The following is a 27,718-nucleotide window of genomic DNA, read 5'->3' on the forward strand; positions in this document are numbered from 1 at the left end:
TACATATTAGAAATAATAACATACATATTAGGAATATGTTAATTATTTAATTTTTTGAAGCAAATATTAATAATCACAACATTTAGGACACAATTATTTTAATATTGATAGTTTCAAAATTATTCCATTTTATCCATTTTTCGAATAAATATTGATGTGAAACAGGATATAATTTTGAATTTATCAGTTTTCCTTTTAAAAACATAAAAGTAGAAATTAGAAAAAATGCAATATTTTAAAAATGTGTATCACATTTTACATTTCTCTAAATATCAAATTTTTCTCATGTATTAATACAATCAAAGTAATACTTCACAAATTAAAAATTCGAAAAATTTTTTTACTATACATATTAAAACAATTTATTATTATATATATAATAATTAATATTAAAATAAAAATTAAATATTTATTATTATATTATATTATATTATTATATATTATATGTATTATTATTATGATAAATATTGTACATTACTTTGAGTATTAGATTACTTGAATAAATTGTATCCTAAATGTGTGGTTACAAAAATCTGTTTTATAAAAAAAATAAAATTTCTAAAAGTATATAATTAATTTGTAAAAAATACCGTTGCTTTTTCGGGCAAAGGTTTTTTTTGTGCAAACTTGAATCCTCGATGGCTACGGTGCATTTCATATATCTACACGATTAATCCTCTGGGTTTACCCGATCCAATTCGCCAAAAATATCCTCCCTCATGCCGTAGATCCGCGATACAAGTCCCCAAAGCGAGCAAATGGATTAACATAAATTCCGTTTAAAAGACACACGGCGAGAGCATAAAGCGACCGAGGCTCACGCTTATGCACAAGCCGCCGCGACGATGCGTCGTCCTGCAGGATGGGTGAAACATCATCCTGACACCTTGGTACGCTGCCACAGCCGCAGCCGCTTAGGCGAGGCTCGCTTTTCAAGCCCGGGGAAAAGAATCCAATGTTTCCGTGCCACCGGGTGGAAACGCTCGCTTTTCTTTGTAGCTCGACGATTTACGATCGATCGGGATTGCGAGAAGATTTATTAGAAGATCCTCCCCCTCGCCGATCGCGTGCGACTTTGAATCTCGTCGTCTCTACGCGTGTTCGCCACGTTTGAATAAAAGACCATGCGCGATGAATCGACTGTCAAGACACACACAAGAGAAGAGAATATCTCGTATAAAATATTTTTTCAATTACACTTACAGGTCGTGCACACAATCATTACTTCATATCGACACTTTATATTTCATATGGCCGTTATTCGTCGTCATCGATCATTACACTTTTACGTATTTATAATTGCACGATTGTTAAATCCAAATAATTCTTCAATATAAATAATTTTTTCAATATTTATATGCTAAATATGATGGATATTTTCCAATTCATGAAAATAAAATTATAATTATTTTACGTATTATCAGGGAATCATTGTTCAACAGGAGTAGATTCCGAACGACTGTCGAATTGCGTGCGCGATCTGCTCGTCGTAACTATCTGTTCCGAACAAAGCGGGATACCGGGCGATTACTGCGAAATCTATTTTAAATTCGCTTTTAAAGCCCAGGAAAATCCAGGAAGTGGCTTTTCTCCGAGATTTATGACCGTCAGAGATCAGAGAAGATTTGCGTTTCGAACGCAGACGTCTTTATTGGAGGGAGGTTCTTTTCCCAGATGTATAAATGTCTATTTTTCTATATGTACTTATTTATATGTAGTCTTCTATAGACAGGTTTTTATATATATAGTTCTATATATAGCGTATTAACGAGATTTTACAACTTTTGTCATAAAAATTATAATTTTTGTGACAAAAATTCCGTATAGCTAAAATTTTTAACATTGTTTCATATCTTTTGCGTAATAAAATTACTTATCGATATAAATATTATACTATTTTATTCAATATTCGTAATAAATCCTAATAATTTATATATTATATTTTACAAACTTAATCTAGCATTTAATATATTGCGGCATATTTAATTATTTAATAATTAAATATAGCACATAATTATCTCGTAATTAATAATGATAATTATAGAATTAATTAATAATTTAAATCGTACGATTACACGAATTTATAATTATAAAGTAACGAAAATTACTTTTTGTAGAGATAATTTTTATGATACATTTTTCTGATAAAATTTCACAAGATATTTCAAGATAGCTTTATTAGTTCAGTGATAAATAAAAATACTTAAAGAATTGATTTTGTATTTTCTAAATTTATCCGTAATGTATCAGTCGCGCTAAATTTATTTCCAATAGATAGCAAAACACTCTGTCGATAGGCACATTTTCATTCTTCGCCTCGTTTGATACTCATAGAAATAGTGGGCGCGTCTATGCCATTGATCAGCTTGATGGGCTCTTACATAATATGTATTGGATGAATGATCGATCGGTAGCTGTCGAATGAATCGAGGCCAGGAAGATGCTGCGAATAAAAACGATAGTAAATGTTCCGTGAAAACTTCTGATTAGCCGCTTCGATAGGATGCTTTCCGCGCACGCAGAAAAAGGATTTTAAAATATAGTTTGCAGGATATGGCGTCACGTAGATAAGAAAAATGAGATTAGCACAAAAAATGTGACATGGAGTAAAAACGAGAAAACTTAATATTTAATGAATTTAATAACTTGTACTGTACGAATCGGAAACAGAGATAACTTTTAATCAAATCTTTTAGTAATACGAACGGGCACAAATTTCTTCTCGCACAATCTTATAATTGTGTTATTATCAACTTTAATTTATGTTGCATTGAAAAATATTCGTATAAAATAAAGTACAAAATTGTAAAGATAGAATATATATAAAATCTTTCAACAGCAGGTTTTAAAAATCATTGTATTTTTGATATTTAATTTATATAAAGCTTTCTTCTTCAAAATAAAAAGATCAAATGATGATTTATCTTTTTTGCATGACATTCCCAATTCAGCAAAATGCGTGAGCAATCCTACTGTTTTTTGCCCCATTAGAGTTTATAAAGTATTGATAGAAGTCTCTTCAATCAATATGAAATGAGTTCGAAAAATGATATTTTACTGGTTCTTCGCAAGAGAAACAGGGAATATTTTTCATACGTGATTAAAAAACCATGATCAAATTAAAATTATATAGTTTTAAAACTTTTTTTTATCGCATATTCAAGTATAAGTTTTGTTATATACCAGATGAAATATGTTAAATAAATTTGAAGTTAATTTCATATTTTCTCTCGCTGTTTTTCAGCGAAAAATTTTATTATCAATCCTCGATCATTCACAAATGTATAATCTCCCATCTCTCTCATGCCTAAACTCTGAACGAAAAATCTGATAATACTCAATTCGCGACAAACATTCGATTCGACATGACTCGATCTAATAATATAGAAACTTGCGCAATTGGCGCTTCGTCCAGATCTCTTTTGCGCAAAGAAAGAAAGTTTTTCAACATTTTCCAGATAGTGGTTAACTTGCTACCGCGATAGGGCAAGAAACGTCCCCCTTTTTACCCTCGGCTTTCTGTTGGACGAGGTAGCGCAAAGCCCCTGCGATTCTTTTCCGATCGATCACGATCGACCCGGAAGTCCTACAGATGAACGGACATTGCTTTTTGTTTCTCCATCGTTTTAACTCACTCATGCAAGTCGTGCGAGAGAATGTACATGAGTATATATCTATGAGAGAAATAGCAAGAGAGAAGAAGAGCATTTTATTATACCTTGGGGCAAAGTCCCTTGAGGCTATCTCGTATCATGATGCATATACACATTAATGGATGTACAACATAAAATTTACGTGAATATAGGTGAATGCACGATATAACGGAGTTTAACAATGTAATCCGATAATATGTTACCATAATGTGTTTCCAGGTAAAAAGAAGAGTTAGCATGAGGCTGGCAATAATCGGCTTTCGCAAAAACCAATTTTATTGAAAGTATTGTTAGTAAAATAATTTTGTAACTGCAAAAAAATTAATCTTTTTTTTGAACAAAAAAATAATATTTGGTTTGCATTAACCCTCATGCGCATTATCTCGAGTATATTCGTCCAAACTGAGTTGTTCCCGTATGCGCGATGACGAGTATATTCGTTCAAATATTTTCTTTGCTAATTCCTGAACGAGATCACTTAAAGTGGCCTGCGACCTCGCAAATTAAAACTTGAGACTGGCATTTTAAGAGCGATCGAGTTGCGATATCGAATTTTGCATATATTATTATAAAAATTTGAATTGAAAATTGAAAAAAGAGAAAATTCACGTAATATATAATAATTTTCCAATTTTTCACCTTTACAAAAGTGCCCTAAAAGTGCCCTCAAATCGGATCTTTTGCTTAGAGATTTTTAGGGTCGCTGATTACGATTCCGAAATCAGAATCTCAAAATTCAAAATGACGGATCAAGTACACAATTTAAAAAAATCATAAAAAACAGTAATTACGGTCTTTTCTGACTTCAGATTTGTAATCTACGACCCCAGAAACCTTAGAAAATGATCGCGTTTACTTTGCAACCCTTTCTAAAAAACTCGTGCATACTGGTAACGTTCAAGTCAGAAAAACTCTTGCGCAGGAGGATTAATAATCTAAAACGTCTAAGATTTCTTTGTATATTTATATCAGTGTAAATTTATTTTATCAATGGTTTTCAATGTTAAAAAACTTTTTGCAAAGAGAAAAATAGTTCATATAACTTTACAGTATAATTCCATATTTTTTCATGTTTTTTATAATTAAAGCTAAAAAGCTCGCAATAAGAATTATTGGGTCGGAGAAAGGAGCTCTGTCACAGCCGGGATCGTCGGAAGACGGGGAGACTACAGAAAGGCCATAAGAATCGGAATGCGCGCATTCCAGGAATCTTTCCTTCCGAAAGCTCGGAATAACGCAAGCTCACGTGCACCGAGCATTAATAAAGCGGTCGTCTATATAATCTCGCGATGAAACATCGCCGACCTCTCGTCGCCTTCCCGCTTGCGGTGAAACGCGCATTTCAAGATTGCGTTCTCCGAGCGTACTTCCCTCCTAGGTCACCTCTCGGGGATGCCGGAGAGTCGGAAAGGTTCATAAGAAATTTCGACGAGACTTTGCGCCGCACGTCGCGTCTGCAAGCGAAAATCCAAGCTTTCCTCCGACGCGACGTGGCTGTTCAAGATTCCGAGACAACGGTGAAAATGTCATACGAGAACGAGGGAAACTCCTGACTATCGTGCCGACGACATTCCGGCATGACGTCACGACAAACGTCGAGTTTGTAGGTTACGACTATTTCATATGCATATGCGTGCGAAATATGCACTTATACTACATTTTAATACCTCAATAAAACGTCGAATTCGTTGTTCCGCCGCGTAAGCTCTTTTCGAACGGCTATAAAACTAGTCTCGTACAACGTGCCTAGAATCGGCGATAAATACGGGAACGTATGTGTTTCTTCTAATTTTCAAAAAGTTCCTCCTTCGAATCCTGTTATCTCGTTTAAAATTCTTTTGTAAACAAAATTACGGATTTTCTAAGATTATAGATTTTTCGCTCTGCAAGTTTTGTTATAATTCTCATATTGAATTTGCATCTAAAAATGTATCTTCAACGTATGTGCTACGCCGTACATCTGTCTCTATAAGCTTCTGAATTCTCTATCACGTTCGAATTTGAAGGAACTTTTCCTATATTTGCCTGTCATCGTACGGATGCGACGAAAGAATATGCTTTTCTCTGACAGGCTGCTGAGTCTGTTTGTATTCAAGATCCGCATTGTCTGGCCCGCAAAACAAAGCGAACAAGCCGGTGACTTTATTTTCTGAAGCGGAGACACTGTCGTGATATACCGTATGAATCTTACCGCGACACAAAAAAAATACTTAAAAAAATACTGAGCTTTTAGAAAAGATTTCAGGTAGATAATGTTGCATGCGTAACAACATTAATGTGTTTATAAAAGCGTTTGTTTGTTCTGTACTAAAATGTTATTTTAAACTACCAGTCCTTTTATATGTTGAACAATTCTTTGAACTTTGAAACATGCTTTCTCGCGAAGAAATGGATTGTTTAAACTTATTATGCGAAATAATTTTATAATTTTAATGGTAACATTTATTAAATGTATTATAAATGTTTCAATGAATAAAATTTTGTAAATAAAAATGTGACATAAAATCTTGAAAAATTAAGAAATACTATTTTTTAGAAAAATAAAAAATTTAGATTGAATTTATTAAGTTATTGAAAATATGTCAATAAAATTCTTTTCTTACTGTACATATTTGAAAAAAACCAAATGTCTCGTACATTCGCAGGATATATTCATTATGCTAAATATACATTGATATAAAATTGTAAAGTGAAAGAAATGAGACATATGAATTTGAAAAATTAAAGTAAATTTGGAATTTATCATCATATAAAAGATGTGCATATTTAAAATACAATATAAAATGAAATACTATTTTTTAGAAAAATAAAAAATTTAGATTGAATTTATTAAGTTATTGAAAATATGTCAATAAAATTCTTTTCTTACTGTACATATTTGAAAAAAACCAAATGTCTCATACATTCGAAGGATATATTCATTATGCTAAATATGCATTGATATAAAATTGTAAAATGAAAGAAATGAGACATATGAATTTGAAAAATTAAAGTAAATTTGGAATTTATCATCATGTAAAAGATGTGCATATTTAAAATACAATATAAAATGTATGTAATGTCTAAAATAGACTTTTTATCGAGATAATGTCTTACTATTACCGAAGTACTTCCTCCCTTTTTTTAAAATTAAATTTATACTGCAAAATTAAATTTATACTGACATTACAATAGTTTTTTGTATATGTGTGCGTGCAGACTTAATAAAATAAATTTAGTTGAAAAATTCAACAGCAAATTTTACCAAAGAGACGCAAATATCTAGAGTACATCAATATAGAAATATAGTAATTGTAAAAGTATTCATGCAATTTTAATTTAATTTTAAGCTTTATATATAATTTTTAGATTCATAATTTTTTTAATTAATAAATATTATATCTCACACACAAACCAACGCATAATAAAATCTAAAAATTTTGTATTATTAATTATAGTAAAGCATCAAATAATATACAAAATAATAATTAATTTCATTTGTTAATGAGAAAAAACATTAGTAATCTTAATAATAAAAATATTTTGTTGAAAACACTAGTTTTAAAGGAGGAAAGATAAAAGAAATTTTTAAAAGTATAACTAATAAAATGTCATAACACACACATAAAATGCATTTCATTAGTTGATACAAGGTAGTTAATTCCTTGTATTGATGTTCATACACACACACACACACGCACACACGTATTAGCCGGAAGCACAAGAGTTTAATTATTTGGTTGGCATACTTGCGCAAATGTGCCTACATACATAATAGAATCACGCGTACATACATGCGTGTGTTCATAGTGAAAATAAACAAACGACAGCCGCGAGGATGAATAATTGTGCACAGGAATTATTTCGCGGGTTTGACACGTTGAAAGAGAGAAAGAGAGTGAGAGAGAATGCGTATCTGCTTTTCGGGCTGTATCTTCGGAAAAGCGAGAAGCTTTTAACTGCGGATTTACTGCGGTTTCGAGACCTCCGGTTTCTAGACGCAACCTTTCGCTCGACTGCCTCGTCGGGCATCAAAACGAAACTTCCGGGCAATGCAGAATTTGTATCATTTTCTGTTATCTGTCTTTGAGAAATGTCTGAGATTGAAATGTTATCGAACGAGAAACAGTTACACAGTTACGAAATAAAAAGTAAATTTTATAAATAAATAAATAAACTTAAATTTCTAAATGTGAAAGAAAGCGCTAAACGACGTCTTTTTCCGCTTTACCGGCGTTTTCTTCTATAAAAAAAACCTTTACTTCAAGATATAAAAATAAGGAATTTATTCCTTGTTCATATATTTTGTACAGTAATCATACGAATCATCCTGTATCCCGTCATGATGGCTGCGCCTCGATGTTGGATCCTAGAATCGTCGCTGCGCGCTTTTCTCTTACGACTTCAATCCAATCTGCATGCATCACGCTGCAGTATATACATGTATGCACTATGTACGATATATGGCGAAACTCTATGTATTTCGATACACGATGTGTTATCCTCTTTATTACTTGAACGAGCATACACATCGACATGCACGAACACACATAACGCCGAGTTAGCATTTATGCATATATTGCATCAGTGCATCGGTACAAAATTCGGATAGGATAGAAATGAAAGAATCTCAAAGAAATCAACTGAGTGACATTGATAATTGGATGAGACGAAGCAAGAAACTTTTTTGACGTTCGAAAATTAAAATGTGGAAAAATTACGTATACATATAAAATTAGGTTTATTATTTTTCATTATTACTTTGAATGATGCATGATTATTTTTTCTTATTTCTTATATTTTATCTTTAAAAATTTTAATAAGCAAACCCATGAATATCTTATTGTAAGTCAATATCAGTATAAAAGAAGAGGTGCAAAATGGAGGTTTCATGGAATTTTGTAAAAAGATTATATAGAAGAAAAGAAATTTCATATTCTTGCTTCATGTGTGCAAGTTATTAACATATTTATATCTAATATCGTAAAACTAGGGAATCGTAAGGGCGTTATCATAGACTTTCTACAGATTTTAAAATTGCTCGTAAAAAAATTCAACGATGGAAATATATTTTGAGAGGGAAAACTCGGGGGCGTTTCTTCTCGATTTTTACGAGCCGCATATTATTTTACATAGATATTCCTTTGCATAGTATAGAAAATTAATTCAATAATTTATGATATTTAATGACTTTTTTATACTTATGAATATAAAAATATAATTAAAATATAATATAAAAATATTATATCTAGTTAATGAATAGAAAAATGATGTCAAAGTTTTTATTATAATCTATGCAATTATAAATGTTTCAATCTTGTTACAATATTTAAAAATAATTTAAAATGTTCTTCTCTCCCCCAAATCCCAAATATAACTAATGCTGTCAGCGTAACTTATGTACCGTTTTTTTCAATAACGTGGAATTTCAAAAACGATCGCGTAATTGAAGTGCATTACTGTTGTACGAGTAACGAACGCATGTAACAAAAATATACTATTGTAAAATGAACGACAGCGCGTGTAGGTAGTTTTATACATAAATGTGATTTATTTTTTTTTTAACTCTTGCTGCAAATATCTTTTAATTAAATGGCGAATGTTATCGATTAAATATACATTAATTTTGTTGCAGATTGGCAATCAAATTAAAATCGCTTAATTAATTTCACAAAAAAATATATGTGAAAGTTTTTATTACTCGAAAATCTAGATTTTATTTCATTTATAATATTCGAAAATTATGTTATATAGGCATTTAAAAAATCTCTTGATCTTTTAAATACAACTAGATCAATTTTTTAAGTCATATGTAAGTTTTGTTTAATCATATGTCTTTAGCAAATATTTATTATAAATGCAATTTTTTAGAATTTTATTTTACATTTTGCCACATTTAAAATTAAATATAAACGTTATCCAGAATTATCGTTAAATAATATTATGTAATATTTTCTACTACAAGAGAAAACATCTGACTTACTATTACTTGCAAACATATTTTAATTTCTTGGCAACTTTGAAAATTAAGAATTGCCAGAAGGAAATTTAGACGAAAATGATTTAATCGCGGAAAGAGCACAACTTAAATGGGTTTCCCTTATCACAAGCACAACTTTTACAACATCGGCAATTTAAGGTGCTGCAGCTAACAGTGATATGGGATTTCATAAACCAACATGCAAATGGAATGCATTTATTACTAGTGTAGCTAAAAATAATGAACGTGGCCGACAGAAATGCAATATCGCGAAACATATAATAAACAATCATATTAAGCTCAACTATAGCGCTATAATATCCTTCTGTCAACTTCTAGTTTTTGTGCGGTTGTCTCTCCGAATTATCAATTAGAAATATTTAACTTCAAAATTAAGTGATTTTCAGAGAACACAATTAAATTATCTCAAACAAATCTGATATTATTGCTTGCATTTTCTTAGACTTACAAATTTCATTATCTTCAATTAGATAAAATGTGAAATAACAAACTTTCTTATCTCGATAATTGTTCTTTGCTTTTTTTACGAAGAAATTCGATAAAAAGAATAGAACAGACAAATAAAACTATTTTATTATTATTAAAAGACAGCTTCCTGAATTAGATTTTTTTCGTTATACTCTATTCTGCGAAACGAAATTACACCGTATCAAATAAATGTAAATTATATGGCAGCTAAACACGTTTCAGATCCTTTTTTCTCACTAGCTCTCTGCAACATGTAGCGGAGCGTTTCCCCGCGAAACGTAATAGTAATTACTGTCGATAATTTAATGGCGTGTATGCTATTAGTACCACTCGCGGTGAGAACCAAATCATGACGAACAACTGGCCTACTGTCAGTTATTTGTTGCACGAATTATTCAATCAGGAGATTTATGAAATTCATTAAAAGGGAAAAGAGAGACCTAAGCGTAATCCAATTTAGAAAAGTTATTTTTCGAGTGCGCGCTTTAGTCTGGCGTGATGCGAATAGTTCGTGTCTGTTTCATTACTCACGTACGGTACATCCGATAAAGTCTGCGACTCGTAAAATGTGTCGGTCGACGGGAACTGCTAAAGCTTTCTTCGTGGGATAACGTCCATTGATAGACGATGAAAGACGACGTTGCTATCGAATGTTATTCGTTAGCGTTTGCATATTTTTCTCCTTGCGATAATGGTTCACATTTTGCAATGGAAAATTTCTCCGTAATTTTATCCGTTTCATTTAGAAAAATACGACACATTTACTTCAAATAACATCGCATGCACATTGTAAAATGCGCTTTACGATAGAAAAAAAAGATAAAAAATATAATGCAAGCAAAATATGATGATGCGTATATGAGAAGACTGAGGGAACAAAAACTGCAGGCTTGTTACAAATTAAAAAGTTTTAACCGCACGGCAGAATCCTGACCATTATGCGCAGAGAGATGCAATGGTAGAGAAAGGGTCATATTGAACGTGTGCGATATTTGCGTATTGTACTTGCATAACCAGATAAATTGAGTCACCGGAGTGCTGAGGAATGGAAGTACACTTCACATATAGAGCAACTTCTATTACAATGTGCATTCTCCCGTGATACAATTATTCTAAGAATATTAATTTATATTTGAAAAGAATTAATTCTGATTTTTCTTCGATGCAGAGCGAAAATAATCTATTAATTTTGTTAGCTATTTTGCTGGTTCTTTCGTTTTTTATATATCGTATTTACTATCTACGCATCATGTCTACTATAATTTAAATAAGTACCTATAAATATTTATGTATCTCATGTTAAAGGGAAACTATTGTGACATATTTTAAATATTCAGGAATATATGTTACTCGATCATCCTAACTTGTTTCGACGTCCCCTCTGACATATACTTCGGAAGTTGACACCGCCCGACCGTACATCGTAGATACATTATGAATAATACAAATCATGTATCCAGTTTAAATCTTGAAAATTAATTTCGTTACAAATCTTGAACTTATAAATGTTATGTATCAGAGAAAAAAAGCAAATTATTAAAAGCAAATTATTTTTTCATATAATTATAGATTTTTTATCTTACACATTATAATCTATTTTTCATAATTTTTTTTCTTATTTTAGAATATAATACTTTTATAACAAGTTCATTAATATGCGATAAACGAAAATAAATTAACCAGTAGACTTGTACACTTGGAAAATAAAATAATGTTGGATAATAAACCGGGTACTTTATAGACGTCGATAGAAGTTTTAATAAAAAAAAACTTCTCGCATGGAGGTTATCAAGAGGATTTGCATATCATAATTGAAAGAGCAGCCGGATAAAGAGATATTTATAATATGTTAAAATTATCGATTTTAAAGTTTAAATATTGTTAGCGGTGCTGATCTAAAATTAAACCAATCATATATTATCTCTAGTATCTCCTTCATACATAGATAGTACATTTATTCTAACAATAAATATTCTATATCATTCTATATCATTTATTCTAACAATAAATGATATAGAATGTTATTTTATTTATTTATTATTTATTTTATATTATACCATATTACTTATTTTGAACGATTGTTATTTTACATTACTAAGATGTTTAATATTAAAAATTATCTTAATTATAAAAAACAGTATATCTCTGTATTTATTCGAACAATAAATGATATAGAATGTTCCACTTTATTCTTTAAATATATATATTTTTCAATTATTGTTAAGTTAGTAATTTCTTGTAAAAATTTTTATGACATACTATTTTTTAATATTAAACATCTTAGTAATGTAAAGTAACAATCGTTCAAAATAAGTAATATGGCTAAAATAAAATTCTTTAAAAATTATTTTATTAACTATTAGCAATTATGATGCAAAATTGTTTATATGTATTTTCAATTATTTGTATGATTCAAAATCTATGATAAAAAAGAATTATAAATGATAATACTTACTTAGAAACATCTTATATCAAAAATGATAAACTATTTATGAAATTAATTTATTTCTCATAAAAATGTGTTTTTATAATTTGTTCGTGTGTATTTTCTTCATGTCGATTAACCTAATAAAGTTTATAATAAAATATTTTTATTTTTTAATTTATATTTTTAATTTTAATTTATCACATTATAATATGATTTCGGATTTATATTATAATGAAAAGCCATGCACTTCAACCGTTGAAAAAATGTGTACATTTTAAAAGCATAATAAAAATTTTATACGTCAGAGTGGATCGACTATATAATTAATATCCATTTGCATGAAAGTTCGAAAAAAGCTTTATAATTGATAGAAGAGTTAATAGTTAATGTAGAGACTATATATTCTGCTTTCCACACGATTACATAGGGAAGTAAATTTAATTACATAACCAAGCAACAGTGGATTTTCGAACATAGTAATCTATGTTGCCGAGCTAGGTAACATTAATGTTCAACGCTAATCCACATCGATTGCGGTCTGTATTGCATCGAATGTAAATACATCCATCTATTCTTCACAAACAGTATCGCATTATAATGTATTAATTCTTATTGATTCTACACAATATCTATCTCATTACGAAAGGAATTTTCTTAATCAAGAATTTTTTTCAAAACTCTTCTCTCCAAAATACTTCCATGAAAGAGATGTTTACAAGGATGTATCATTATAATAGAAAATCTATCACAACATAATTCTCAAAGAGTTCAAGGATCGTGCTGCATCAATTTAAGAGAAATTCAATTTTCTAAGAGTTTTCTTAGGCGGTCTTTTTTGATCCAGGCGTAAAGGCACTTTACATCGTTTGCAGACGGTCACAGATAAAAAAGTGATTGCGGAATATCCGAGACAAGAACTGCCCCATATATACACGTATATTGCTAACTTCCCCATAAATTGTAAATTAATCTCGCATAACTTTTCGCTCTAATAAGATTACGATTGCAAAAATCTCATAGAACCGTGTGTCTTGATGACAATCGTGTTCATTATTCATAAAATAATATGGAGCAGAAATTGTAAAATATTCTTTAGAATATATTACGAATTATTTCTATAGTTATTATTTTTGTAAATTCAATTAATTTGCTTTTTAATTTGCAATTTATTTTTCAAGATTGCCCGAAAATAATAGGAAGCGAAGAACGTTATGTAATATTATACATATATTAAAAAATCACGTTAAAAAATTTATACATCGTGAGCTAGAATTTAGGATATGATTCTGATTCTTTAAATTTCTTAAATTTCTTTTATATATTACATCTAAAATTATAAATATTTCAGTTATTTCAATTATGTCACAAATATAGGTCACTAGATTTTTGTAAACAATATTACTTTAAATAAAATGCGACAAATGTAAATAAGCATACACAAATTTTCAATATTTTTATTAAATAAACAAATATATTTACTTTTTATATAATAAAAATATAATAATGTTTGTGCGATTTTTTGTTACTCGGAAAGTTTCATTTCTCGGAATTTCTCATCGATAACCTACAGTTCGCAAATACTCGCCTCTCGCGCGATTTGCATACAGGAATATATTCGGGATACGTGTACGTCATCCGCGCTAGGTAAAACATTCCTGTCGTGGATGAGCGCGGAGCAAAAAGAGGGGTAGTAGAAGGGTCAAGCGCAAAAGTCTGACATGAAAAAGACCGCGTACAAAAGGGATCGCGAAACGACTCAGCCGTAAACGGAAATGCATTCTATATTGTGACGTCGGACTGAGAAGAGGAGCTCTCTCGCAGAAGTGCCTGATAAATTCGTATACGTAGGTACATCAACGCAAGAGCGGCGCGATGCGGATGCTGGGGAGGGAAGTTCGTGCGAGGTGGAGAGAATATCGATTGCAACGAATTTTTTTTTTCACCGTCTCCCTTTCAACGTCACCGCCGTTTTAGTCTATGAACGACGAAGTTCTAGTCGGAATCATTTATACGCTGCAACATGTGCACGCGCGAGGTTTGACTACACAGATTGCGACGATGAAGCTGTATAGTCGACACCAAAAATTGGGACAAAATTGGGACAAAATTGGGACAAAATTGAAATCTTTACTTCGTAATTTTAGAAATTTCTTTTATACAAGACGGAAATGATAATAATAATTATGTCAACATAGTATTTATGTTCTATATATTGATCGTCCAAAATTAATCATCAAAGCTAATAAGTTTTTTGTTAATTTAATTAATTTAATTAGCATTTTTAGGGAAATATAAAAATTTAAAAATTAATTTTATCAAGAACTTCAAACTGTACTACTTTATAACATTATGACAGAGTTGTACAGCATTTTTAAAAATTTTATTCATGTATTAATAATTATATATTAAAATGTTTTCTGCTTCAGTTCAAAATTGTTTGCAACTTCAAATTAGTTGCATTATATTTAAATTATACATTTTTAGAGTAAAGTGTGTAAAAATTTTAATAATAATTGAGAACTTGAAAACTCTCATGAAAATGTAGTTAATCAAAGTTTGCTCAAATTAAATTTATGATTAACGACGTTTATTTGGTGTTTTGAAGCAAAAACTATGCAAATTACGAATAATTTCATACAATATACACATACTGCAATATACGTATATACATACTTGAAGAAATTTGGATATTTTTAATATGTATAATGATTGCATATTTAAACAATTTATTTATATTGATGACTTTATATGAATATTTCAGGTCTTTCATATTATATTTTTCGTATATCCTTCTTCTTTAATTTTTAGAAAACTATTTAAAGAGAAAAACGCTTTTTTTATTTAATACGTTAAGATAAAAAAGTAGTAAATTACAGATATGTTGCCAAATAAAATGTAATTACACAATCGGACTAAATTGCAACATAACCATTCATGCACAGGACGCAGGAAAATGCATTGCGTGACCTATATATCTGACATTCATGGCCTTCATAACCGTGTCATGTGCACTAGAGACGCAATCGTTGATTTTATCGATTAGATATTTTGCCCCCTTCTTTTCCATTTAAATATTTATTTTAAAATTAGCCCTATTTATTAAATTATCTTGATTTAAATGCAATAATTATTATAAAAAGTAGACACTTATTTGCGTAATATTTCAATTCTAAATTTTGTATTTATAACGACCTATTTAAGAGAGAAACTTTTTATTTTTGCTTTCTAATATTTATTCTAAGAAGAAGCTTTAAATGTCAGTTTTCAATAATTATGTTAAATACAATTTTTTAATCTCTAATTGTGAGTATGTGTATGCGCCTTGTAAGTCCTTATTTTATTTGTCGCGGACTGTACTAGACGAGACACTAGATAGTAACTTCGAACACGATAGAATCAGGAAATCGTACATCCGTACAGTTCCATTATGGACTGAACTATGGTTTCCCTAATGCTGGATTGTAATATGCAAGTACATGCGCAGAATGTACGATACGATTTACTATACGATTGTATTTAACAGGAATAATTGCACATCAAATATTATATGCATATTGAACAGCTGCATATGAAATATCGCTTTTATAAATGGAAGCAATTGCAGAAGCAATTCGAAAACATTAAAATTTAATTAAAGATAGATAATTCAATTTAATTATAAGCTGTGTTAATATTATATGTATGTACAAATATATTGGTATGAGAATAACGTGATATCCGAGGGAAAGATTTTGGATTTTAAGCTTGTGTATTAGCGATTGCAATGTTTAATCATTAACTGATATCATCTGATATACTGGCCTATAGTTACACGATAACAGATAATAACTTTAGCAGATATTCAGGAAACTAAACTTCGGTGTATCTGCATCATCGAAATACGCGAAATAATCTAATAACATAGAAAGGAAATGTACTATAATTGTGATAACGTTCTTTAAAAATGTATTACTTTATGTAATAAAATATGTTTTACCGAAAATATGAAAATCGAAAGAAAAGTTTTCCCTCAGATATCTCGAAATCTATAAACTTTATTCACAGAATTCAGTTTACTAATTATAAGAAACATGTTAAAATTCTATTAGTGTATAGAACTGCTATTTAATTATTGCATTGAATATCTACAAAATAATTACAGGCTAGGATTTAGGATTCGAGCTATTTTCAAATGAAGCTAAACAGAATGGTTTGTTTTGTTACATTCGAACAAAATCGATTTGCTACAGAATTATATAGTAGCGATTATCCGTGCACCGATAGAACGAGATACATCGTAAATTTAACGCATAAATTAGAGATAAAAATAGCTACTCCCTCGACATCGATTGCGTAATCATTTTGCCTATGGGAAAATACTACGTCGTGGTGTACGGCCAATGTGATTACAACATCGTAAAGTCGTTCTGTTCGCTAGAAATAGGATCAGATCGTAATATATTTCCGAGAGGATGTGGTAGGATGTAAGTTCTAAAGAGCTTAACTTCTCAAAGGAACATTCTCTCAGTAAAAATGCAAAATTATAGTTTCCTGCTTTCTGAGATTAAATTCAAAATTCTATAAAAATTATCTGTGACTAGAAATTTTTACGTAAAATTTTACGTTAAATTTTTACGTAAAATTACGCAGATATTTAAACAATTTTATTGTTCAGACAATTTTAAAAAATACAATTTACATTTAAAAAAAATAAATATTTTATATGTACACAATGCGATATCTCGAATTGTTTGCTCTTTTTGACATACCTATCGCCATGTGCATGTTTCCAATTTACATGCGAGTTTGATCCTATCTCTGTGTTCGTTTTAATGGAGATACATCATATAGTGCACGTACATTTCTCATTTTTCCTTTCTTTCTTTCACACTTTTAAATAAATAAATATCTATTTCATTCTATTCCTTTCAGTTCAATTAGAAATAACAAACCTAAAGATTCAGGTACCGTGACCTATATTCGATGCGTAAGCTTCTCAAATCCCTTACCTATCCTGGTTTCCTCCCGCAAATGCAATCGCCAACATTAGTAGCAAACATGAGTATATCATTGTGTATTGTGGCATGTTTAGGTCAACGCGATTATATGCGACGTATCGAGGAAAATCTCTGATGATTATATCCTCAGCAATATCTCATAGAGATGCCCGAACGTTTCAATAGCGTAAATTTACGTAAATATGCGATGTATTAATTCTACACAATACATGATCTTAATATTCTCTTAAATATTTCTCTATAATTGCACTAAATATTAAAATATGTGAAAACCATTCACAGAAAAATATATAGAAAATATTCTCTCTGAGTAATTTTTTCTTAATGCATTATTTTTTATTTTACAGTGTATTTTATCGAGATTATCGGTATGAGAAACTTGTTAAAATATGAACAGAAATTTAAAATACATAGTGCAAAGAAAAATATAGAAGAATATACGTTTGTATTATTTTAGTTGCTCTGAAAATGGAAAATTGCTTTCTTTCTTGTGTTCATGTTATTCTGGCAGTTCTGACGAAAATATACCGTTATGCAAACGGTAATGTTAATTTACGCTTGTATATTTTAAATTCTTGCATTTTCATGTACGCGTTGAAATATGTTCAGCTGTTCAAATTATCAAGCATTTCTTTCTGTTATTACAATTGAAGATAATTAGATATTTTATTTCAGAGGATATAAATATGTGTGAATATATATATATATATATATATATATATATATATATATATATATTTAATATAAGTCAGATAAATAATATTAAAATAAATATAAAAATAGAATACATATTAGACATAAATAAATAAATGTATATATTACACACATACACACACACACGTATATATTTAATATTTATTCTATTTTTATATTTATTTTAATATTATTTATCTAATTTATATACGAAGACATTTAAAAAGATATCAACTTACTTAGTACGCAAACAATTAAAAATTATTTATAGGCTTTTACATTTCTTCCAGCTCTTCCATTAATCCAATTAATATCCATATTTAGTTGAATAACTTTCTAATAAAATGTCTAAAACAACGTGCATATTATCAAAGTGCAACTGTTTGTTAACGTATTATATATTTCTCATGTCATAACAAAATTGGTGTAGACGCTTATATTTTACATCTTATAGTTTTTATCAAGTTATGCTATATATGTATAGTAAAATCATGAAATCATGAAATTTTTGTTCCTTTTTATTATATGCGCGTTTACATGGCTAAAATATTAAAAAGAACATAGAAAATTATAAAAGCGATTAAGCATCTCTTATTTCTTTTATTATGACTTTGAAATGTATATTACATATATATATATATATATATATATATATATATATATATCTGCACTAACTATTTATGTACTTATTTGTGTATACAGAATAGTCTAGGATCAGGATGTTCTTCGATAAATTTGCTATTGATTTTTAGCTAAATTACAAATTAATTTAAAAATATAAAAAAAATATTATTTATTTATTTTATTATTTATATATTTTAGCTTTTAAATTTTGCAAAATACTATTGTATTCAACATGTAATACAATTAAAATATACAAACATGTAATACAATTAAAATATACAAAATTCGAATTAAACAAATAATTAAATTTTATTATTTGTTTGTATATTTAAAATTTAATTTTCGATAAATCTTAATTTTCATAAAGTATATTATTGCATTTTAACATGCAAAACAATTAAAATGTATAAAATTCAAATTAAACGAATATTTGAATTTTGTTATCTGTTTGTATTTTCAAAATTTAATTTTCAATTATTCAAGGATCGATTTTTAATTTATAAAAGCTTTATAATTTATAGGGATTATTAATTTTACTCTTAAAAATATAACTTTTTCAGATAGAGAAAATCAATAAAAATTACGTAATAATTTTCATATTAATCTGAAATTAATTTATAAAAGCTTTATAATTTATAGAGATTATTAATTTTTCTCCTAAAAATGTAACTTTTTTCAGATAGAGAAAATCAATAAAAATTATTCACGTAATAATTTTCATATTAATCTGAAATTAATTTATAAAAGCTTTATAATTTATAGAGATTATTAATTTTTCTCTTAAAAATGTAACTTTTTTCAGATAGAGAAAATCAATAAAAATTATTCACGTAATAATTTTCGTATTAATCTGAAATTAATTTTGTGCGTGATATTAAAATAAAAATATGTACTATATATTATACGATAATAGGTTCAATGGGTTAAAGCGTGTGCACACAAGACGCCGGAACGGCGGCTGAGTTTCTTTGAAACTTCTTCTCCCACTCGTTAGCGCCATTACTCAGGCAGATTGTCGTCACGTAAGGTGGAATGAGCAAAGTCGGCCCCCGGGGAGACGCGCCGGCGCCGCGGTTATTAAAATTATAAATTACGCGCGCGTTTCAGGCCGCGAAGCGGCCGTGAAATTTACGCCGCGACCATTTCGCAAATTCCCCGCCGCGTCGACGACATTAACCGCTATAACCGGTGCAAGCCGCTTTAACCAAACATTGCATTCCCTATTACGCATTCCTTTTCAAAGCTTCTACGTTAAATCGTCGCAGGCAGAAAGTCATCAGTCGTACAAAGATAATAATTGGACTCACCATCGATTCGCCGTCACTCGCTGTCGTCTTTCCGTTTTCCCTGGACATTGACGTTCATGGAAAAATATCACTGATTATAATCGATACTGGTCACCATTCTGAGAGCAAATAGCGCGGGAAACGGTGCTCTTGACAGCGCGACGCGCGATCAAGTTCACTTATTCTCTCGACTACGAATATCGAGGAATGCATCGTTAATTCCGATTGCGCTAATTGGCGTGGTGTGGACACTCGTTCGGCCGTGGCATCCGATTCGGAGAAATATGCACGAAAAACGGAGAAATCGCGATACATGACACATGACTGCGGACGCCTCGAGACGCGACGTAATGGAATGAAGTCCGCGCCGCGTGACCGGGTCACGTGTAAATCACTACGCTAGTCGAACGACACATTGACGCGCGCCGAATATCGGGGAGCATACCATTAATTCCGGGTCACGCGAGTTAATTAACGCATCACAGTAGCTCGTTTCGACACTTTCCGATACTTGTTCGGCTGCGGCATTCGCTCCCGATCCGGGAAAAATGTGCGCGAGATACGGACTGATCGCGAGGACGTTCGAGTAATAAACTTTCACGTCAGAGGTCGCATGCGTCACTAGTCAAACGAAACATTGACGCGCGTCGCGTCGCGGTGACATTGTTATTGTTACTGCCCCCTTCAATGATCGCGAACGTACGAATTCGAGCCAGTATATATTAGGTAAATATAATTTAATCTCTCTCATAATTTGATATGAATTTGTAGAAATTTAAAAATAATGTGTTTTTTATTTTATGTGTCTTTAATTTATTTTGATGTAATCTTATCATTTGAATAATTATTAAATTGTTAGCTCGTTCTTTGATATAATTTAATAGTATAAAGAGAAAAATTGTTTTACTTGTCATACTAATATGTGTAATCATAATTGGCTTTTTTAACGCGCAATTATTAATCTTTTTTTTTCTAACCTCTTCGCGCGTATATTTGTTACATGTATAATATAATTTTTTACGAAAAATAAATGACTCGCGCGAATATTTTTTCGTATATAAGCGTTTCCGTTTAAATTTCAACTTACATAAAAATAAAAAAATATCGATGCTTCATATTTAACTTTTATTCTAACAACTCAATTTAGATAAATATTATAGTATAAATATAGAATATAAATATAGAAAAAAATAAATATAAAAAAATTTTTAAATACTTTTAAAATAATATATATATATATATATATATATATATATATATATTTAAAAAAATATTAAAAAGAATATTTAAATAGTTTGACGAAAGTGATCATCAGTTATCCCTTTTTACAAGGAAATAAATATTTAAATATTATTAATTAATTGACATTTTCGAGTAGAATGTGCTGAACAGAATTACGAAAGAAATTTGGAACATTTCTAGTCATTGTTTCGACAAAGAAAACAAGATAGAAGAGACGCAATGAGTTTGAAGAGACGTGCGAGAGTGCAAGCGAGAGAAACATGACAAAAGGACCAACAAAAGATGGTAGAATCGTCAGTCCCTTTGAAAGGTAAACGTTACCGTTTATTTCTCCTTCTCTCTCTCTCTCTCTCTCTCTCTCCCTCTTTCTTTTTCTCGCGGATGAAGTGAATTCCTCCATCAACGGGTGCGAAACGTGGAAACTACTGAAAACTTGGGTCCGTGCGATGCGGCGCAGGCTTAACTTGGGGAACAAGCATCGAAGTTTGGTTAAATACAAAATATAATAATGCCATGGGCCGTACTAATGGCGCGCGGCACCGAAGCCATAGAAAACTTGGTCTGTACCACCTAAGTTTAAATGCAAATCTTCGCTCTCTCTCTCTCTCTCTCTGTTTCCTCTTTATCTCTTTCTCTCTTCATTTGCTTTTCTCGCTGGAACAACGCGCAAAGTCTTGGTCGATATGCAAAAAGGAGATTTCCCCGAATCAATCGTATCGTAACTCAATAGTAACGTCCCGCTAATTTATCGTATTCATAGTCAATTAGGAATACTCGAATATTCATGAGATACAATCCATTTGCATCGTTGTAAATGTCATTTCCGACAGGTTTTGAGTTTAAGGTCAAGAAAATATCGATTCACAAATTCTTGCGTGGGATCTCTCGATATTTAAAATCTCACTTGCTTCAAAAATTACCTTTGTCTTTTTCTTTTTATTAAAAATTCTATGAACAATAGACGCCTTATGTGTGGTCTTTAGAGATCTCTTCAAAGTTTACTCAAATATAAAATACAATAAATCCACATTAATAACACCTGATCCTACTTTATGAAGAACTTTCTCTATTCTGAACAGGATGAAATTTAATGTTAGTCTCTTAAGCCGAATTCCCACCGGATACCATTCGTTCCATAAGATGGTTTCTTATCCCTCGAGAAGTGCTTGATAAATAATGGCCGATTAAAGGCTTACATGGCATATATATATGTAGTAGTGTCAGCAAACCACTAATGGATAACACTGGTTCGCAAGCCTTTTTTTGTACAAAAACCAATCACGTTTTCGCTGATACACAATTCATTCTGCTTCCTGTTCGCGTTTTACTACATGCTGTTAACGTGAATCAATCGCAAAAGTCATTCTGTATTTTTTTCTACTGTTTACATAGTTCTTTTAAATCGATCATGTTACAAGCACGTTACATTGTATTGGATCACTAACGGACTTTTGTCAAATTCACTTTCATACGATTGCAAGCATGCGATTTCATGCGCATTTTTATTCCACGATTTGCACAAGAGATATTTAACAGAGTTTTAAAAAGAATTCTTTTTTTGAGAAAGAAATTATTTTTACGCTAAAACAAGACAAAATATTTTTAGGAAAAAGATTTTAATTGTAATTAATAAATTGTAATAAGTATTGTAATAAGTATAAAAAAGACTACATTATATATTATAATATCGCAATATATTTGTAATATATTTAATGTAGTTTGAAATTAGTCTTCTTAATCAATCTGAAGCGAATGATTCGTTATGTCGCTTTCCTTAGAAAATGTGAAAATGATGCATTGGTTGCACATTATCGAGAAATTTTAGTTCAGCTATTAATCATGCACGCACGGTGCTAAAATTACTGCTGTCTAATTATTCCCCGAGGGACCTGCCGGAAATTATTGTGCGCGTGCGAAGCATTTGACGCGCCAGTCGTTATTTCGCATCGTCGGGATCGAAAAATTAATCGATCATCCACCGACGATAGGAAATTCGTGAGTGCCTGATCCGATGTAGTTACGAAACACGTCCATTGTCAGATTTCGAAACGTTGCGCAGAACGGATTAAGTTGACATTGTCAATTTAACAAACACTTCGGTTTCAAGTCAATATTTTTCAATGTTGAGCGTTCATTCATCAATGGATTACTTTTCAACAGAGTGACGCAATCAAAATCATTTTCGATTGTATTATCATTTTCATTGCGCATTATATCGTGTTATTTAATGATTTATGAAACGAAAGATATTTTCTAATAAATAAATAATAAAAATAAATAAAAATAAATAAAATCAATAATAATGTTAAAATTAATAATAAAATTAATAATAAAAATAAATAAATACTTTACCGTCAAAAGATACACAATTTTACACATGAAAAAGTTATAGATAACAGTAACGTAAACTTAAATTATTGCGGTCAGATTACTTTTAATTCACATATTAATCTTATACGTGTATTTTTTCCAGTTAAAGTATATTATTTTACCTCTTTTTGTTATATTATTTTAATATTCTTTTAACTGATGTTTGCATAATTATTCGCATATTAATTTACAATTTACTTCTTATTTCAATCTCATCTCGTATCATATCGCGGTCATTCTTCAATTTTATTTAAATTACGCATACGTGAAATTACACACACCATGCATGGGAATGTGCATTAAAAAATACAAGCAATGTGCCCATCCTCATGCGAGGGGTTTAAAAGCATCCTACCTACGGGGCGAAAGCTCTCGATTTCAGAAGATTTCAGCCCGCCAATCCGGGATTTCACGGAGATTAACAAACACACATTCACGCTGATATTACGACGCCAGGAAACCGACACTGCTACAATATGCATAAGATTCAAATTCGTGCGGTGAACTTGTCCGTATCGCCGTTTTTACACGTGGGGTTTTGTAAATAGCTTTTGCGAGACGCGAGTTTAGCCAAATGCTCGTGTGTATGCGTTTGCATGCGTGCACGTGTGCGTGTGACACGATGCGCATCCTACACGAAGAGATTCGTACGTTAACCGCGGGCGACGTAGAATGTTGGAAAATATTTGTAGTTTTCGCGATAATATTTTGTCGATTTATGTACATATACGTATTACTGTAACTGCTAGCAACGTTACGAGTATTAAATTTGTCGCGGAAAAGTTACTCGGCTAATCGCAAGTGCTAATTATTGTAATTAATTTGATGTTTTCCGCGCATGATAAACTTAATCTTGTTATATCATGCAAATTATTCACGCAACGCGTCATATGATATATGCATTATGAGCTGGCAACATGACAAATATATTTCCAATCGCGTTTATCAAATTAATATATAAATGGACGAAAGGATGCTAGCGAAGCGAATAATTATTATTGGGGAAATAGCCGATGTAATCGCGTGTACCAGGTCTGGATAAAATAGCGATATAAATATTATGATATGAATGGTAATGTTCAATTGATCCCGAGATAAACTCGTTGCTGCGTGGAAATTACTGTTAATAAATGCATAATAATATGGATAAAATATCAAAAATTTTATTAGTTTACGAAGAATATTTTATCCCGAAAATCACTAAATGTTAATAATTCTTTATTCATTGCTGTATATTTAATCATTATCTTTTTTATGTCGAATAGAGCATACATTAATTTTTCAACTTATATTCGAAAAGTATACCAATTTCTTATTATTATGTCGTGAAAAGTACACTGGGGAAATATGTAGTAATGCTAATTCTAACAGAACAGAAGATGGAAAGAAAAATTACATTGGGATTTAAATACGCAAGATGTAACTGATTAAAATAATTGAAAAGAAATTAATAATGATAATTATTGAAGGTATTTCAATTAATAAACTAAATTAATACATTGGAAAATCGTAATTAAATAAAATAAGTTAATTAATACTTTTGTATTTTTCGATAATATAATAAATTATAAGCTATAAAGGATCAATGTGTTATTGACACATTTGCTTATAATTAATCACTTCTTTCTCACTTTCTCTCTCTCTCTCTCTCTCTCTCTCTAAATGTATTAGAAAAAAATATATTATATTGATTAATTATATTATATTATATTATATTATATTACATTATATCATATTATTAATTCAATACAAATTATGTTCGATAATTATTATATTTTTATGTTATAGATTTTTCAAATAAATTTGAAATTAGTATATCTTTGATATTAGTATTAATATTATATTTAAAATAATGATTATTTATCGATCACAATTTTTTAATTTCTAGTACAATAATGTGCAAGATATATACTATTTGTTAAAGAAAAATGAAAGTTTTGTTTATCATTTTTGAAATTTCATTTTTAAAATTTTAAGTCCACGACTTTTTAAATTAATTATTGACTTTTAACATAGCAAGAACGTGTTTATCAAATTAATCAATTTCTCGTTAAACAAGCAAAAGTGGAACAATCAGTACGACTTCTTTTCGCGTTTCTTCCGATGTCGGGGACAGACATTTAATTATATCGTTCTCCATTTGAACCGCGCTGCTATTCGGCACAATTCAAAGTGGTATCGAGGAACTTCTCCACGGATGTCGCTTGATTCCAATCCCCCGGTCCAATCGAAGTACATAGTCTACTTCGGAATTGTTTTATTTTTCCTCGCTTTTTCTTTCACTGCGAAACGATCAGAATCAGCTACAGGGAGATAAAGGCGCATTCGTAGACGTCGAAGTCATTGGATTTTCTTTCAGGCATTCGCGATACTGCAGTTGGAGTCGTTTACACTCGTAATCGAGCGCAGGAATTCAGGATGTGTACGTTCAAGTTGTATTTAAATTTTCCTTCTCTATAATTCTCTTTATTTTACTGTACAATTTTCCTTTCTTATTCATCATTCTCAGACGAAGAAATAATACGGGGTAATTTTAATTCGGTGCGTCTCTCGACTTTTCATGAATGAATCGCGCCGTCTACAGATGGCCATTTAATTTTTTCGCGTGTCGTATTTTGCATAATGGACTCTTCAGTTTTCTACTATGTGCCAAGTAAGAAAAACGGTAATTGTGTTAATGTGTTTTGAATTTTATTTCGAGACAAATTTTCGTTTCCACAGGCTAATCTCAGAATTTCTCGTCTTAATTATTCCCGTCACGTGTCGGATTACGTTAAACTAAAAGTGTCGCGTTATTCTCCATTTGAGGTGCATTCCTGAAATATCAGGAAGACTCTCTAGACTTTCTAGACGCGAAATTGTTAGTCAAATGGACATTGACAATATCGCGGATGTATTGCTTTTAAAGGGTTATTGAAAAACTTTTGAGCAGCTTGCCATATTCTGAATCGTGAACCTAACAGAATATGGAGGCTCGAAATATCCCTCGAGCAGTTTATCGTCAAGTGTTTCCGATCGATTTCTTTATCAAACTGCGGCGTTTGAAAAAGAAGAAAGGGGCGCAATTAATCGACTTTCAATGGCGCCTAGATTGCCGGTGTTCTATTTCAGATAGATGATTAATGGAACATTTAATGGCTTCCGTTAGGCTAGATCGAAAGATATAAAGCGCGAGCTTTATCTACGTGAAAAATGAACAAGCCGAATATTTATATAATTGAATATAATTTATAACAAGAATTATAGTATATATATAAATTTATTAAAATTAATCATAATTCTGCTTTTAAAATTTTGCGCAGAACTCAGCTATTTTAATAGTCTCTCAATAATGATTGAAATAATATATTTAATAATCAAATTCCCGATTTTTTACATCGCGATTATTTTGATTTTACACATCATGATTATTTCGATCATTTCGAGAATTCGAAACGTTTATAAGGACCTCGAATTAAGAACCTATAAAGATGCGAAATGGTTAATTGGAAAGGAAAGCTGCCTCTCCGATTGCGAATGCAGCGTAATTCAGCTGTCGGGTCCTGAATCGGTATCGATGAACTACCGAGTTGTTATTTAGCTGCGGTCGCCAATCCAATCAAGCCCCTGCTGGCGCGATGTAGGGATGAGGGTGGTTTCTTCTTTCGTATATACTCGTATATAGAGAGAGTAGTTTCTTCCTTTTACCGCGAGAACAGATCTTCGGCTGCGGAATAGCACGAAATGGTGAGAAGACGTTGGAGAATTGCGATCGTACAACTTCACGAAATCTTATAGCTGGTCACGGATCGAGTGCCTCGCAATCCTCGTATGTGACTCGCCACCCTCCCGAGCATACAGACTTTAAGCATGAAGCCATAAACGTGAAGCGAGAAACTTTGGAAACCTCCCGGTTTCTTCGATAAACTCGAGATGCGCTTCTCACCTTCCACCCCCGAGCAGAGACTTCGGGGCACGACTACATTGAATCCATTTGC

At 30.8% G+C, this 27,718-nt stretch overlaps 1 protein-coding gene across 1 annotated transcript in view; it reads left to right on the forward strand.

Annotated features, from left to right (window-relative positions):
- Positions 1 to 27,718, forward strand: part of LOC105256131 — a 56,638-nt gene that overhangs the window by 9,968 nt on the left and 18,952 nt on the right. The gene's annotated exons all lie outside the window — the stretch shown is intronic.

This window comes from Camponotus floridanus, unplaced genomic scaffold, assembly GCF_003227725.1.
Source record: "Camponotus floridanus strain SB8 unplaced genomic scaffold, Cflo_v7.5 scaffold7, whole genome shotgun sequence".
In the NCBI taxonomy this organism is placed as follows: Eukaryota; Metazoa; Arthropoda; class Insecta; order Hymenoptera; family Formicidae; genus Camponotus; species Camponotus floridanus.